Source organism: Solanum lycopersicum, chromosome 12, assembly GCF_036512215.1.
Source record: "Solanum lycopersicum chromosome 12, SLM_r2.1".
Lineage (NCBI taxonomy): Eukaryota > Viridiplantae > Streptophyta > Magnoliopsida > Solanales > Solanaceae > Solanum > Solanum lycopersicum.
The window spans coordinates 29713774-29732504 of record NC_090811.1 but is presented as its reverse complement, the minus strand read 5'-3'; the positions used below and the strand labels follow the sequence as shown (position 1 = coordinate 29732504).

General features: G+C 30.9%; 2 long non-coding RNA genes across 8 annotated transcripts; one reads left to right on the top strand and one right to left on the bottom strand.

The window, feature by feature from the left end:
- Positions 1-5549: 5549 nt before the first annotated feature.
- Positions 5550-13882, bottom strand: LOC104645176 (uncharacterized). The gene is made up of 3 exons (XR_739034.4): positions 13734-13882; positions 8503-8639; positions 5550-5825 (listed from the first exon to the last, which is right to left on the bottom strand). It is a non-coding gene; the product is annotated as an uncharacterized lncRNA (long non-coding RNA).
- Positions 7906-15491, top strand: LOC104645175 (uncharacterized). 7 transcript variants are annotated; one of them, XR_011213387.1, is made up of 5 exons: positions 7906-8206; positions 10186-10234; positions 11432-11503; positions 12808-12952; positions 15112-15491. It is a non-coding gene; the product is annotated as an uncharacterized lncRNA (long non-coding RNA). The 7 variants fall into 7 exon arrangements; XR_003244819.2 differs by lacking the exon at positions 12808-12952 and adding an exon at positions 10309-10471 and having other exon boundaries at positions 7945-8206; XR_011213384.1 differs by lacking the exon at positions 12808-12952.
- The last annotated feature ends 3240 nt before the right edge of the window (positions 15492-18731 follow it).

The window sequence follows — 18731 nt, the reverse complement described above, 5'->3', positions numbered from 1 at the left end:
AAACATAAAAGATTATTTGGATCATTGTTCCAATGTATCTCAGCCTTTCTGTTGGAACCAGCAACTGGGCAGAAGCAAAGGCCATGCTTTTTGGCCTTAAATGGTGCATTGAATAGCTAGAGATAGAGAGAGAAAAATTCTTAAAATAAGCCAAATATTAAAGAAAAAATAGATTTTTTACGTATATTACTGTTGTTACTTTATGATGTGGCAAAAAATTGCTGTCTCACGCGCTTTGTAGAGTTTAATTTCAGTTTTTATGCCAGGTGGACAGAAAAGGTGTACGTGTTCGATGAATAAGCAAGTTCAGGGGGGTATTTGAAACAAAATAAAGTTTAGGTGTACACTGAATAAAAAGCTTCAAGTACAGGGGGGTAATGAATATTTTTGCCTTTATTTAATTAAGTTAATTAGCCTAAGTTGAATTAGTCAATATTCATTTCGTAATACTTAGACTTACCTTTATCTAGTAGACACCCACGACAGAGAAACACTGAACAAACGTAAGAAAAATAGAAAAATACTCTCGGTTCTCCTTAGGCGATTTCAAGGAAATTCTTCAAGATATTTGTGCAAATTACAGGGTGATCTTCGTAGATTCAATTCTACAATAAGGTATGAGTTTATCTCTTGGATTCCTTTCCCTAGGAGGCTTTTCAAACATTTTGAATTCAAGAAAACCAAAAGTAGGGTTGTTCCCAATGAAATTGTCGAATGTTCATCTCCCAAATTCTCCTATTTTCGATTATAGTAGTATGTCTAGTGCAAATCTCGAGCATGTTGTTGGTATGTGGTGCTAACTGATCATTGTGTAGATTTCTGTGATTTGATAATGTCGAATAAGACCTATATGTAAGATCCATATGATTAGAGTATCATTTACATGATATATGAAATATTGTAATGCCTAATTTTGTTCGAGAAGATAAAATTGTTATAAGTCATTTATGAAATTCACTTTACTGTTGAAAGTAATGAAGGGTTCGATTACTGTGTGTGTTTACAGTAGATATGTTTGTAAGTGTCTGGAATGCAATGTTTCCAAGAAGAAACAAGAATGAGAATCAAAGCTAGTTAATGAATCTTCGATTCCAAATATACTTTATAGCTTGGCCAAACTAAGCACTGAATTGTTCTTATAAGCTAATCAAATGTTTAAAGTTGGCTTGATTAAAATGATGATATTAATATAGTATATGCATGAAGTGAATGGACTTGGCTAGTGATAATATCATGACAAGTGTTTAGTGAAAGATTGGTTTATGCCAATAAATTGGCCAACAATATTATTTCCAAAATATATAATAGAACTGGCCAATGACTAAGTCATACCAATCATATATGTCCAATGTAAATTATGATGTTTCTTGTAAGGTCAAATACATGTTAAAGATTGACTTGACAAGATGTAACTCAATGAACTCATAACCTAGGGTATGTCAATGACTGGGACAAGTCCCAACATACCCTATCGAAACGAACTTGTGAACATAGTAGTACATTGAATAAGTCAACTTTCATAAAGAATTGTACAAGACTACCAAATAACATTTACCAATATAAGGTGAGAAATGAAATAACAAAAATCATATGAGTAATGAAATTGATCTGGAATGGGGTGTTAAAAAGGTGAGACAATCCTCACATGCACCTAAACAACTATGTTAAAGATACTCATATAAGAGGGTGTTAGAAACCGTGAGACAAGTCTCATTCACACCATAATGAATCATAAGATTTAAGTTCACATTCATCAAGTATAAAAAGTGATGAAAATTCTTCCATTGAGCTAAGTATACCTCATACTAGAAGCAAACTTCATAGTCTATGAGTCAACTCTAAAAGTTGTAAAGTATGATAAATTGAGCTAATCACTGATAGACTAGTACTGAGCTTGTGCAAGCACATGTAAGCCTTGCAAGCACATGTAAGCCTCCTGAGATGAGACTACCACCGAGGTGGATAAGGGTCTCCGAATTCTCCTAGTCTTTGAGCTATGTCGCCTGTATACGTTACTAGATAGTAGATTCGCCTAAGAAAGCTAGGAAGTATTCAATATCACTTTGGCCGGTGAACCACCACTTTTCAGTGTGGGAAGACACTGGATTTCATGTTAGATCACATGATCTATGTAAGTTAAATGCTAAAGATTTCTTTAATAAAGTAAGAAATAAAGAAAAAATGAACTAGGAAGATAAGGGATGTTCGTAAAGGATGACCAAAGGGTGAAGTTAGACTAAGTAATGATGTAAGTCATTCTTAGTCATTGCATAGAAAGATCCCAATGGAAGTCCTAAAAGAATATCCTAAGTGAACCCAGCATGTTCAAAGTGAACATAAGATCAAAGAAAAGAAATTTAATTTCAAAGTGAACTAAGTAAGCAAAAGCATAAGTATATCAAATCATCAGTGTTTGATAAGAATGAAGTTTTAACAGTTATTGGCTTATGCCAATAAGGGAGAAAAACACAATGACTCTTCAATTGGAGTATTAATATATTCCCAAGCATCTTTATATTATACAAATGACCAAATAATGGGCATAGCCAATAAAGATTGACTTATAAAGACTTCTTGCCCAATTTAACAAGAATGGAAAGAATAACTTGTGAGTAGGGTAGTCAAATCATTTCCTTAGTCTTTTGGATTACTTACTTGATTCATTGTAGTAATGGGACTACAATGAATCATTGCACTCGTAAGTAAACCATAGGATCAAAGGAGATCACTGAACTACACAACAAAAGAAAAAAAGACTGAAAAAATAAACTAAGTCTGGGAGAGGCATCTCTCGGCCTAAGTGGAGCAAAAATATTAAATTTTGCTTCAGTTGTTCTAAAATTATGTTCATAATTCCAAGGTCTTATGTTCATATAAAAAATGAGTTTTGTGCTTTAAATTCATGAAAGTATGTCATATTCATAGCATGATTCATAAAAAACGAATTAAGAAAGATAAGTGACTTCACTTTCCAAAAATGACACGCTGCTATAGGAAGAGCTTTCGTTGATCATGCATAGTCCTTATTTCTTTGTGTGCATACACTCATACTTAGTACAAGTGTGTACTAACCCATATACAATTACTATTTTTATAGGTGCAGGTCCTTGAAGAAGATTGAAGATCAATTGAAGCTGTTTGGACTAGTACCTCCAGACTTTGGTAGGTCCTCTTGAGTTCGAGGATGCCTACGCTTTATTTTCTAGCTTTAGTAGATTAGATATAGCTAGTGGATGTTGTCTCTAGTGCTTCCTATCAAACATTTGTTAAAGCTTTTGTATTAAGCCCAGTTTGGCAACTATTAATGATATTATGAATTATTCATTTCAATTGTTCAATCTGTTAATAGATGATTGTTTATTTTGAGTTGTTAGTATATCACTCTTATGCAAGAAATATATGAAGTTTAAGTACACTTCAGTAAATTTAAATAGTTTTAAATTTTTCGCTAAATTTAATTTTGTGATGGTGATGAAAGCTAAGAAAAGGCTTGTCTGCGACCTCTGAGAGGTTAAGGACGCCGATCTCATCTAGGGTCTAGGAGCCAGATGTGACAAAAATACATATTTTTAATCATTATTTGTTTCTCATTTATTATTTATATTTGTCCTTTTGACCATGAATTTTACGGATTGTATTAAATATTGTATTTTATTTATAGGATTAAATTGGGATAAAGTTGAAGAAGTTTGAAGCTAAAACAAATTAATATAGAAGATTGAAGAAAGAAATCAAGCAGACATCTTAATGGATTAAATTGAAAATAATAATATTTAATTTATATAAATTGCACGTGAGGAAAGAATTAAAGTTGGAGTAACCATAAGCTGCCACGTGGCAGCAATTGCAGGCAATTATAACGTGAGGCGGTTCGACAGTGCAATTCTACAGTGTTTGGCGCGTGGAAGAATTCTTATTTCACTGGATTTTGGTATCCTATTTTGTTTTGGGATCAATTATTTGGTTAGGATTTTCTACATTTATAAATAGTTCATAGATATAATTATTAGAGGGCATGCAATTAGAGAAGGAAATCTAGAGGAGGTGCTTTGGAAGAGAAAGTCGTCAATACTTTTTAGGGTTCTTTACTTTTTCTTATTTTCTTAGAGATTAGTAGCTAAAACCCTTTTTCTGGGGCTATATTTACGGATTGAATGTTGATTATTTATGGCGTTTTTAATTAATTTTTGGTTTTCATTATAAGTTACTTCTTTATTCTTGTTTTAGTATTTCGTACCTGATCACCATTAGATAAATATATTGTCTAATCTTAAAATTGAGAGAGGAGAGGTTAGATAGACCAGAGAATATAGAGAACCGGTCGTCTATTTAATTGAGGTGATTTGTGTTTAGGAGTGACGTTCTGACAAACAACTTGCTTGTTTACGAAATATGATGAAATATAAATGCTAGCCAATTATTTTACTTATCCCCACTCAATGATGTAGTTAGATATCTTATTAGAGTAGGCGACGAGAAGTGTGCAGCTCGACTCATACAATTAACCCTATAAACCAGTAACTTGACCACTAAATTTAGTTCTAAGCCAAAAATATGATACATGAAATTCAATATACGTCGTAGCCGAGGGATTTCCCTACTATCGTAAGTAATTTTATTATTTGTTTCTTGCATATTCTTTTTTGGATCTCTTAAGAAAATAATTAGATCAGTATAATTTAGTAAAAATAGTTAATTGACAAGTCCTTTGAGATTGATTATTTGATTCTTGTAAGAGCCACTATGTTACTTGCGCGACCACGTACACTTGCATGTGCAATTGGAAGCAACATCGATCACCTCTCATAGGACCTCTACTACACTGCCTCTTGGTTCCACATCTTCTAGCAGAGCACCTGACAATGCTTCTTTATCAAACGGATCTAGGAATTAATCTAGTCATCACTCAGGTATGTCTCTTTTTCATTCATCATCCTCTTTTAGTTCTACCTTTTCTGACCCCTCCTTACTTGATAACATAAATGAGTCACATCAAAATTCAACCATTCAATCCTCTCATCCCATGACTACTCGGTCAAAAAATAACATTCATGAACCCGTTCAAAAATTGTGTCTAAGTGCTATTGTTCATGATTCAACCAATCTGAATATATCTTATGTATCACCATTAACCAAACCATACCAATTATCTCCAACAAGCAAAAACTCCACCAAGTCAAAACAACCTTCTTCCCTACCCAAGCTAGTTGAACCTTGCAATGTTTTTCAAGCCTTAAAAGATCCAAATTGGTGTGATTCTATGAATGCAGAGATTTCACCATTGTAAACTCAAGGTACTTGGTGTTTTGTTTTATCTGTCCCTCATGCCAAAATGGTGGACTCCAAAATGGGTATTTCATGTTAAATATAATGTCACAATCCAAGTCTACACCCTGGACGTTCGACACTTGAAGACCATTGTTGGTCCCCAAGCGAACCCTTATCCTGACTGACTATAAGCGTAAGACTAACTTAAGCATACAAAAGTTTTTAACTGAAATGAAATTTAATAAAATCAACTTTACAAAGTTTTAAATCAAATGTACAAATTTTAATAAGAATAATATATTCAACTAGCCATAAAATAGACAACTTTAGTCTTTGATACATTTAATAAAATAAATGATTAATACAGACTCCTCAACTATATTGACTATTTATGAAGCCTCTAACTGATAAACAGAAAAGTCGGGACAAGACCCACGACATCTTAACTAAACTGAAAAGTAAATGAAATCCTCCGGAAGTAAGGAGGCTCACCATAGCTAACTCGAACTCTTCGATGTATCAACGAAACTTCTATTGATGATCCTGAATACCTGTGTCTGCATCATCAAAAGATGCAGGCCAATTAACTCAGTTCGTGGAATGTATGAGCATGTAAGGGTAATTTTAAAGCATAAAATAAGCTTGATACTTGATAGAAAAATGGATACATACTTACCTCTTCTCAAACTTGAAACTCAAGGAATGCTCAAGAATACTCAACTTACTCAACTCAGCATACTCAAGAATGAGATACTCATTTAGAGATTAAATACTAAGCTCAAAGATATGATACTCGACTATGGATATTCAACTCAATATAAAGCAACGGTACACATGCTATGTATAAAAAGCTTTATAAAATAGTAAAAACAACTTAGTTCGTTAAAGAAAATGCAATAACAAACTCAACTTTACTTATATAATAAAGTAATATAGTTTCTAAAGGAGATTCTCTAACCGACAACAATTACGATGAGCCTACGTGATGGTACAAGGTCATACCTCACGTTGCAAGAGGACCATCTTATACCTTGCCGTCAGCATAGAACTTGAACTACTAAGTGGATCTACTAGTCTATGCTAAAAAAGCACTTAGGAATCATCTAAAAAGTATGACCCTTCTTCCGTCTATGTTGGCCTCATGGTTTATGGGGGATTGAGTTAATATGAACTCGCGTCCCCATATTAGTGCTTAATACTACCCCAAAATACTTAGCTCATATGTTTTAAAAACTTGTTCTCTAGTTTGAGGTAATTTCTCAAACTTAGCTTTAAAAGCTCTCTTGGAAATCATAGATTCCTCTTTACTAAAAACTAGCCAAAGGCTCTGTTGGAAGTCTATCTTCCTTTCTTGCTCAAAATGTGAAAACATTTGTAACTCTTAGGGAATACTTAGTTCCCTTATGACTTTTGAGAAATGAACTCAGTTCTTTACTCTGTACTTAACTTGAAACTTTTGATCTTAAATCAACTCTTAGAGAATACTTAGTTCTCGTATATTTCTTGAATGAATGACTTCAACTTTTACTCTTCACTTTAACTCGAAACTTGATCCTTAAAACGAAGTTAAAATGCTTAATACGACTTTTGAAACTTAAGAACTTTGCTTTGACTTACTTCGTAACTTCTAGACTTAACTCCTAATTTCTTTAACTTTGATCTTAACTTTCCTTGACTTGGATTATGGATTCAAGTTTCATGATCTCATGTTTATGGATGATTTCATGATATTCAACTTGGAGGTTCATACGAAATTATGAGCATGAACTACTCAACTCAAGGACTGAAAGACACTACTTATCTCAAGACTTTTCGACTTCTATGGTTTATGCATAATTATGGCATGAACAATTCAACTCAAAGACTTCATGGATAACATGTAATAGTCCAATGATTATAAATATAAAATCAAATGGCTTAGAACTTATTACTCAAAACTTAGGACTTGAATATGCTATTTATCTCAAAGGTACTCAACTAATTGGAGTTCATGAGGATGTTATGGGCATGAATGACTAGACTTAAGGGTCAAAATATCATTAAGAAACTCATGTATACGACGCTTATCATTCTCATACTTACTTCCTCAAAACTTAGTTCAAATAAATGGTTTACCTCAAAGAATTTACTATTGAACTCAAAATCTTTCTCGAACTCTACTCTTAACTCTCTCTTTTGAATGTGAATTATGAATTCAAGAGTTTTGTGTAATGACATGGAGGATCTCAAGATGACAAGGTAGACTTATGAATACATTCTCTTCGTTCTCATACACTCAATTGCTCAAGTATTGAAACAAGTTACTAGAACACTACACCTTTTTAGGCCTATGGGCACACTAAATCTGAGCAACGCTTGAAAAATGTTGCCTAAAATATTTTTGGAAACACTTTTAAAATGTAGTCTAAAATTTAACTTTTGTCAACAATAATATTGGCAATACTTGTAAAGTGTACCCTTTAATGGTATAGGCTACACTTTTATAAGCGCTGTCATAGTATGAAATTAATGGCAATAATTATTTATATATATGACCACACTTTTAAAGGGTCCTATTTTTATAATTGTAAAAACAACAGTTTAGAAGTGTGGACTAAAAAATTTCAGTAAAATATTAGATTCTCTCCAACATTTTCTAATCGCTCTCCCATATTTTTATTGGCCAATAAAATAATTGATAAAACATTATTAAAAACTTTCCTATCTAAGAATCAGAGAGCAAATTGGGGCTATTTATCTTCTCCAGAACGGTAGCTGCAGGTCCTTCTTATATGAAAAATCCACACAATTTCTCTTCTCTACAACTTCAAATAGACGAGTAGATACTGAAGATCGAAGAGAGGAAGCAGAAGACTGAAGAGCTGAGCTGAGCTTAGCTCTTGCGGACGAACTGTTGCTGAGCTGAAGAACGTAAGCTGAAGAACCAATTTTGTCAAGCGTAAGTACCAATATCGTACAGCTGAAATTCCTTGTTACTCTCTACTAATCATCTAGTACTAAAAGCAATCAATTGATTGAATTTTTATTTTGTGTTTAGAAGTAATTGATTAGTTTGGGGCTGTTATAGCTAAAATTCCAAAGTATTTGAAGAAATTGAAAAAAATCTAAATGTCAAAGCTAGCCTTAGTATATTGAGCAGACAAGATTTTTCTTCTTTAGAGATACAAGTAAATGAAGACACTATTGTAAACATGGGTAAACCTTGAAAAAATTGAAGAGAACTTCCGAACATACCTTTACGTATTTCGTAAATGAACGCACTACTGTTAGGATTTTTTTACTTTTTTTTGTCCGCTCCTCGTACCATAGAATGACGCTGCACTATTGACGTGTGTAGTTAGGAGGGCCAAAATTCCATGTCTTTTATCAACCTGTCACATAATTTTGGTGGTAGACATTATATGTATTGGATACACAAATACTGAACTCATGTACCGTATACAGGGTTATGTGTATATGTGATTATGTATGTTGTTGAAGTAAAGTGCAGTATCGAAGGTGAAGGACTTTGCGCAACTTGGACATAGACATAGCGGTATTTATCCCAAGGGATATTTTAATTTATCATCCAAAAAATTGCTTTTGATTTAGTTGTGCAAAGTAGCCTGCAATTAAATGATTTAGTTTGGTTTCCAAGTCTACAACTAATAAGGGTTCAGCTTCATTATTCTTGCTTTTAATTGGAAGTAGTGAACTCTGGTTAATTATTTGTGGAGAAGATATGAATCTCTAGTTTCTGTGAAAAGAATATCAGACTTTAGTCTTCATTCAATACTTTCTAAAAGAAAATCATATAGCCAAATAAGCACACTGCCAGATGCTCCCAAGGGATGCATTGTAGCATTTTATGAGTATTTTTATTGCACTAAGTTCACATCAAAGCAAGCTTTTAAAATTTAAGGTGGTATTTTAGATCAGATAACTTTATGTTTCAATCAATTGCAACTGCAAATTTTTATCACAGGCATATTCCTATCTCTCTTTAGCTCCTGCAATTGTTGCGATTTCCTGATGTGTCAATAAAAGAAAGTTCCTGAAGTCACCTAGATAGCCTAATCAAACTAACAGCACAACTACAACACTTGACACTGACAATCAGTCAAGTACCTCGAAATAGTCAATATAGCATAACATTCTCGAGGTGCTAAATGTAGAATACAGATGTACTTGTATTGTGCCAGATGGTTAGTCTGCTAATACTTCTTTGTGTACGCGTTGGAACGCATACGTCTGCACATTTCTCCATAAAGGAATCATCACATTGGTTATACAATCCTCCATAGAAAATGATTTTAAAATGTTTTAATAAGTATTGTGCATATGATATGTTGCGTGTAAGTAGATATTGTGTTTAGTTATGATTTCTCAACCAGAATATGTTGTTTATGGTTTCCGGTAATGAGGCGTCTGTATTATCATGTAATGTGAATGAATTGAGATGCATAGTAGTGGGTAAGTGTAGAGTCTGTGATTATTTTAAAGATTTTTTTTATCTTTGTTCCTAAGGCAGCTTTTATGGTTGGAAACCTGTGTATGCAGTTAGTATAATAAATAGTTTAAGGTGTTTGTGGGTTGTTTGATGGATATATGTGTGTATAGAAACTTACCCTGTATTTGATGATGCCTCTGTATGGTATGAATATTTATTAGGTTCACTAAATCAGGTCCACTCAAAGAAACAATGGGAGATCAGAATTTTTGTAAATCTTTTGGTCCTCTTTAGCTATGTAAACCCGTTTTTGATACTTGTGATAACTAGCTAGAAATTAATTTGCCAATAGGGATTTCTATTGGAGCTATTTTTGATACTTATGATGAACCATGCTACAGATGTCTAAGTAGTTTGTTTTGGAGCTTTTCCTATAGGCTACATGTGTACTAAAACCTAACATGTATCATTTCAATTTATGCTTGCAGGTTGTCAGCGGTATTAATAAGGGTAGCAATTGTGATTTGAAGATATAAGGTACACAAAGACTTCACTTAACATTCTATGGAAACTAAAAGCCTCATGACTTACATGAGCATTTCCTCTTGCAGTTATTGCCATAAAAGAGTACTAGTTGTGAATAGCAAGTGATATGCAGATCACTTATGGTAATATTTGAATTACGTAGGATCTTGTGAGAAGATTAGAGAAGATAGAACAAAGATTATCATGATGGTTTTCTCTTCTCACCAAGGGTATAGTAATCAAATTACTGTAAGGCTTCCCATGCCAAAAAAGCTTCTTTAGTGGCTTCATCCTCGTGTTTCTATAGTCTTACTAGGATGGTCCTAATGTTATCTTATGTGCTTTAATTCTATCCAACACGTGGGAAAATAATATCATATCTGTAGATGGATAACAACTAGCAAGGGTCATATGTCTGCTTTATGACCTTTTGTGCTTATTATCTTAAAAGGTCTATCAGTTGTTTATTCTCAACTTGCTCAGAGGATATTGACTATAGTTCATATGTTCAATTGCTTTTGTCATATTATTGATTTATTGTTGTGTCCTCTCTTTGTGGACTTCTCTCCCTCAATATGGAACATTTCTTTTAATATGTTTTTTATCTTGGAGTGGCCTAATATTGCAGCCCTTTGCTATGTTATATTCCCATACTATTGTAAATTTGTAATCAATCCCCTGTAGTGAGTAACCTGCAAATATTATTTCTTAATCATCTTTTAGCTGACTTGATCTCAACTTTATTACTTCAATAATTCCAGGAATAGAGGCTCGAAGATTTATATTTGGGCACCAATTGCTTTGGCGATAATCCATTGTTTCCCTTTCTGTCTTATATATATATATATATATATATACTGTAGAATGCTTTTGAAAACAGTGATCTCATCATGTACATTCTGTATGAGTGCATTCTACTGATACCACTAAATACTAATTAGGTCCAAAGCAAATAGTACCTTGTCAATTAGACTTGGCCAGTTACAGTTCATGTTTTCTACGAAATACAAGTCATTTTCACAATATATTGTACTTTTGGTCTTCTAAATAAAGCATTTGAACTTCTTTAAAATGTTGTTTACAACTTGAACCTGTTTCTCGATAGAATTTCTTTATCTTGATTAGTTCATTTAATTGTGTCTATCCTATTAGTAACTTTATTTCTTAATTGTGTCTATTGTATTAATTGTACTTATTTTTTCTTGGTAGTATCATAAACTTTCAAAAACATTTGTGGAGGCTTGAAGGTTTGATTTGGCATAGCATAAGTGCAATGACTATGTAAGAAAATTTTATCATCTCATAACACATGATTCTGATAACTTACGCGTGACTTCTAAAACTTATTTTTGTGAAGTAGTTAATGATTTAATGATTCTTAATAAAATTAGCATTACTGTTAGCTTCTATGTATGTATGAATACAATTGAAAGATTTACATTGATTAGTTAACTCTTAAAAGATTCACATTTCTGTCCACTGCATAGGACACTGAATATATGGTACGGTGTTGAGCAGGTGATATATGTATTTAACGATCAAATACTTGACCCTGAATGATGTATGATCCACTGTGTCACACCCTTGCTGATAGTAGCTAACACACTTCACTGAATCCCCTCCAAATGTCACCACTTTTTCATTGGTTGACAATTTATACCTCAATATTGTACTCTCTAGACCACAAAGGACCACAAAGGTATAAACTAATTGACAATTTATACCTTTGTGAATTTTGATACAAGATGGTGGAAGTTTGTTTTAGGTTCCACAATTTTGTGTGTTCAAAATGGTGGAGTTGAAGTTGATGTATTAATGATATGAACATGACATGGAAATACTCTTTAAATGTTTATTATTAATTAGCTGTTTTGTATGTCGTTTTTGTTATTTATCGTCTCTCGTCTGTGAAATTGATAGAGGTCGGACAAGTTATAAAGTTGTTTGTGGGTCTGTTTTTTACGTGGTGTGTCGTCCACATGCTAAGATGGTTTAGGTAGCCAAACTGAAGCTAAAATCCAAATGGTTGTATTCTAAGGAACTGAATATCTTAAAAGTTGATAAAGACATCAGTATGACAATTATTGTTAATCTTTTTTCTTCTGGAATTGATTTCTTTTTGACTAAGAAATGGATATTGTTAGTTTTCATACTCTCCAGACCACAAAAGGACCTTTTGAATGGTAATGTTGGAATCTGAAAAAGTTGAAATTGGAAAATCTGGAAACAGGAAATCTGGAATCTCTATTTGTATTTCTAAATATAAAATAGTATTTCTTTGTGCTATTATAGATTTTTCACAAGTTCCTGCAAATATATTGCTATTTAGTCTATTTTTTCTATGTCTTAATTCTTTTCTTTTTGCAATAATTATTTTATTAAGTTCTTGTTTATATTCGTTATTCATCGTATTTTTAAATATTTAATATATTTATATTCTAATTTAGAAATAATATCTACCATTTCTTCTAATTCTTCATTTTTTGTAATATTAAGTTCTTTATATTTTGGATATAATTTGTCTAATTTTCTTTTTATTTTTCTTATCTTTCTGTTGATACCATACTTGTTTTTATTTTTCATAGCTCTGATACCATTTTTAGGGGTGCGGAATTCATCATAAGTTAAGATATACATTTTAGGAGGGTGCGGAATTCATCATAAGTTAAGATAAGTTAAGATATACATTTTTGGGGGTGCGGAATTCATCATAAGTTAAGATAAGTTAAGGTATATATATTTCTTCTAATAATTGTTTTAATCTAATTATTTCTTCAAGGATGCTTATTAAATATTCCATATATAATATATCTTGGGTTCTTTGATACATATTTAAATTCTATTGTATTAATTGTTCTAATAATCTTATATTTTTCATAGTTTCTATCCAATGTTCTAAATAGTAATAGTTCATTTTAATCTGAATCTATTTCTAAATCGTATATATCTATTCTTTCTATTTCTAATTCTTGTAAATTTATTTTATACCATTCTTGATTTAATATATTTTCTAAATCATATTCAAATATTTTTTCCCATATAACTCTTTTTATGTCATCAATTTCTATATCTTTAAGTATATATAAAATCAAAGTTTTATAGCTTCTTATTTCATCGTACATTGTAAACATGTTTATTTTTATTATGCAGGTTTTTCTTCAGTTATTTCTTCCTATCATATCATAATGTAATTAAATTAATATTAGTTTATTATAAACTAGATTATCGTTATCATGTTTTCTAGTCACTATTAGCATCGTACTTTAGCGGATAATTACTGTTTATCAGCGCCTCAACCTTGTGTACTCTCCTAAGACATCCCTCGCCTACCGGTTTCCACTGTGGGATGACATAGTCTAGCAGTTTTCTCCCTGTTTCCCGTTTACTAGCAAACTAGAATTCATGATTCAAATATGTCTAGTGTATAATAACTAACATAAATTTATTCAATCATATATATGATATTCAAGAATATATGAAATTAGTTCTGCATATCTAATAAACAATATACCTTTGCCTCTTGATTTGTCATGCTATCTAAGATATCTGATTGTATTTTCGATTTTTCCATATGTTTTTCTTAGTTTGTGTCTTTGAGAGAGCTTTGTATTTTGAGAGAGGATTTATTAACTTGAACTTTAGTTTGGCATTGCCTGCCTTTCATTTACAATTTGACAATTTATATATACTAAATTCTAAGCCTGCACATAAGTGCGTCTACTGTACACTTTACGACTTTTGAACAAAACTTTACAAATGGCCAGCTATACACATTGGCCTTTCAAAAAAGCAAAAGTACTGTACAAAGGAATCTTATCTCTTCTATTTTTTATCTCTTTGTCTGCCATCTTTTCTATCTTTATGTCTCTTTTTCTTTTGTCACTTTTTCTTTGTCTACCATATCTCTTTTTCTTTTCTTCATCCTTATCTTATCTTGCAAATTTATCTCCTTGTCCTTATTCCAAATCAACATCTGGTATTATGTTATCTTCTCCATGGCATTTAGAGCATCTGTGATCTGGATACTTATGTCCAATAAGTTTGCAATATCTTGGTTAATAATTCTTCTGAAATAAATTCTTTTTTCAATGCTCTTGTCGTAGGTTGTTCTTTTGGTTTTAATAGTGACAAAATCCATCGCTGGACTTCATCCATATCTGCTCTTCTTAACTCTCTGGAGTTTGAATATATCATAATTTGATCTCTAGCGTAATAACTCCATATAGCGTTTCCATTTAAATAGTTGTGTGCTAACTCCTGTATAATAGTTGATATACCAATTATTCTTTTATTGACATAAAAATTTGGTATTTCTATTTTTGGTATTTTGTTTTGATGTCCAATATCTTCTGGTATATCATATCTTTTGTTAATCCTATCTTGATAACTTGAATCGGTGACTTAATTTCTTCATACAATATCTTTGCTGGTGCTGTATAAAACTTGATATAAAAACAAGTTTCCTCTTGTAACTCTTTTATATGTGATAAATGCTTTGTATAACTCTGGTATTACAGTAATTTCTTCTTCGTCGTATGTATATACTGTACTTAGTAGTCCATAGCTGTAACATGTTTTTACTAAGTTTGAACTAGTTTTAGGTTGTGCAATCAATCTATTATATCCTTGTAGTTTTTGGGTTATATAATCTTCGTTTGGGTTTTTGGTTTGTGTGGATTTGAGGTTTCAATTTAAATATGTTTGGATCTTATATATGTTTTCAATATATGATTGTGTGATTTTTTATCACTCTGTATACTAACTGCGTATGTAGAAGTTTGCGGTTTGTGGGTATATGTTTTGTGTGTTTTGGGTAAATGGTTTTATAAATAATTGGTTTAAGTTTGTATTTCGTGATTTCTTACTAACTTTCCTGCTTGTACCTACAGCTGTATTTAAACAAACGTTATGGGTTTTAGGGAGTTCCCATCGTCTCCTTTTATCTCTGGAATTTTATCGTCTTCCGATAGATGTAGCTCCACATTTTTATAGTCATGTTGCTGACTTATATTAGCTTTAGACTTCAGGTTATCTTCATTAGTCTTTAGCTTTTGTATCTCATTGTCCATTCTGTTCACTTTGTTACAAAGTGTAGTAATGACTTTGAGTAGCTCTTCGATTGTATCTTCATTTTTGTTGTCAGTCTGAGTAGCTTTGTCTTGATAAGTAGACTACAACACCATTCTTGTTAGTCTTTATTACTTCAATTGTAAATGTAAAGTTTAATATATTTAATATCAAACTTCTAATTTCTTTTGTTGTTACTGAATCTTGTATTTTTCTGGTTAACCACCATTTTACTTGTGTATTATCTGTTCTTACAATAAATTTGTTATATACAATATATGGATCAAATGCTAATAAACATTTATATACAGAAAATAATTCTTTCCTATTTATTTTTCATTTTATTTCCGTATTCGTATATGTGCATGAATAATATCTACAGTGATATTCTATATTACTATTATCATATTTATATTTCAATACTTCTCCATAACTCTTTTCACTTGTATCAGTTTCTACTTTATAAATAAATTTTTTATCTTCATCCGGAAAATTTAATTTCGTTAATATTTTACATAATAATTTTATCTTTTGTATTTGTGTTTGATATTTATTATCAAAATGGTATTCTACGTCTTTCTTTAGTTTTTGTTGTAATGGTTTTAAGTTTTCTGCTAATTTTGGTATATATTCCCTTACTTGGTTAACTAATCTTAAAAAGGATTGTAATTTCTTTTTTGTATCTAATTGTTCATTTGAGGTTATTATCTTTTGTACTATATGCGTTTGCATATTATTCCATTTTTATCTATTTGTATTCCTAGAAATTCTATTTGTTTTTTCATTATTTCTGCTTTCTTTTTGCTTAAACTTATTCCTGAGTGTTGTAGTATACGTATAATTTTTTCTAGTAATCTTATGTGTTCATCTTGTGTTTTAGAATATAATAATATATCATCAATGTATACTACACAATTTTCTAGTTGTTTAAAATAGTTATCCATAAAATGTTGAAATCTACCTGGTGCATTTTTATATCCAAATGGTAATACATTCCATTCGTAAAATCCTTGTGGTACTGTGAATGCTGTAAGTTTTTTAGATTCTTCTTCTAATTTCAAATGATAAAATTTTGATTTACAATCAAATTTACTAAAGTAATTATATTCCTGTATTTGTCTTATTTTTAATATTTTATTTGATATTGGATAATTATATGTTTTAGTTTTTGCATTTAAATTTCTATAATCAATGACCATTCTACTTTTTCCTTTTTTTTTTGTTCACTATATTTATTAACAATAAATGTCGGACTTGTATGTTTACTTACTTTCTTGTATATGTCCATTTTTTAGTAATTCATTTATATGTATTTTAAATTCATTTAAATTATTAAAATTATATTTTAATGATTTTTGTGTTATTATACTATTTTCATCAATCAGTTCAATTTTAACTTCTATTTTATGTTTTTCCCATCCTTTTAAATGATCTTTATCATATAATAATTCTAATTTTTCTTGGATTATTTTAACTTTATCTAAGGAAAATATAATTAATTCTATTCTAGGGTCTTCCTCTTTTATATTTTCTAATTTTTGTGTAATTTTTTCACTACCTTTAATCCATTCCATTGTTTTTCTTCTTTTGTTACCTACTCTTTTTGATCCTATCTTTTGTTTACATGGTGTTGTGAACTACCAGTGTGTTTTTGTTATTATATGTGGATATAATTTCTCTAAAAATGGCATTCCTAATAACATATCCTTTGTTGTTAGTTCAAAATTATATATTTCGTTTACAGTTAATATTTTTTCCCATATTTGTATTTTTGTATCTTTTGCCTTATACGTGATCATACTTCCTTCATTATTAAATCCTGTTACTACTATTGGTGTTTTTAACTTTTTCTATTTTTCTTGTGGTAAACAATTGTATTTACATTTATTAGCCTCTGCTTCTGTATCTATCATTGGTGTATAATATCTGTTATAATATCCTTCTATTATTATCTTTGTGAGTATATATATTTTCATATTTTTTACATTAAATTCCTTTTTACGACTTTTTTATTTTTGTAATTTATCGTTAGTTGTTTATCCTCTATATTGTATGGTTTTACTTGTTCTAGCCATTTTATTCCTAATGTTATATTTTCATTTCCTTGATATATTTTTTAAAATTTATTATCATTGGTATACCTCCAATTATTATTTCTTGTTCCGTTGTTTCTTCAATATGTATTAATACTTTTGGTAATTCTGGACATGAGTGTTCCGTGGTTATTATTTTCTCTTCCATTACTAATTCTCTTGTAATGTAGTTTTCTTCTTGTCATGTATTTATTAGTATTAAATATTTTCTTTGCTCCATTATTCCTGTTATATAATAATGGTGTGGTTTTATTTCTTCTTCTATTGTTCCTTGTGAACTTATATTTATTCTTTTGGAACTATTTGAAGTATTTATTTTTGATGATGTTTGTGGTATATCATTATTATTTATTCTTTTTGATGTTCTTAGTCTTTCTTGTACTATTTCTAAGTCTCCTTCTATATCAATTTCGTTATAACTATAGTCATTATTATCTATAACCGTAACTATTTTTTCAAAGGGGTTTTCTATTTTTATCTTTTTTATTTTATTTTTTGCTGTTATTTTATGTTTTGTTGTTAAAACATATAATTTTTTATATGTGGATGTAAATATTTTACTTTCAGGTGCTAGCTCTATTCCTGACATTTTCCAATATAATACTAATGATTTATCTATGTTTCTATCATTAATTGCTACTTAGTAATTAGCACTTATTATAAATTTAAATTTTTGGTATATTAACTTACCTTTTACTGCACTTATTATACTTTTTTCTATAGGTTGTATAATTCTGTCATCTGCTAAATATATTTCTATAGGTGTATCTATTCCTTCTTGTCACGACCCAAAACTGGGCCGCGACTGGCACCCACACTTACCCTCCTATGTGAGCGAACCAACCAATCTAAACCTTAACATTTTAATATAATATCAACAGAAAGTAATGCGGAAGACTTACTCATTAATAAAAACCAATTCAATAACTTCTAAAAACTCAACCCCCAAAATCTGGAAGTCACCATCACAAGAACATCTACTCCAAATTACTAAATCTAAGAGTTTCTAAGAAGCTAAAAATACATAAAAGCTAGTCCATGCTGGAACTTCAAGGCATCAAGACATGAAGAGGAAGATCCAGTCCAAGCTAGAAGCATTAGCTCACCCTGATATCCGGAGTAATGAAGACTGGCTAGAGTTACTGAGTCGAAGATGACGGCACGTTTGCTGCACTCCACAAATAAACAAGAAGAAAACATAAAAGTAGGGGTCCGTACAAAACACGGGTACTGAGTAGATATCATCGGCCAACTCAAAATAGAAATCAATATATACCAAGTAATATCATAAAATCAACTATGATACTCAACATGTAGCAACAGCAAGTACTATATCATTAACAATTACC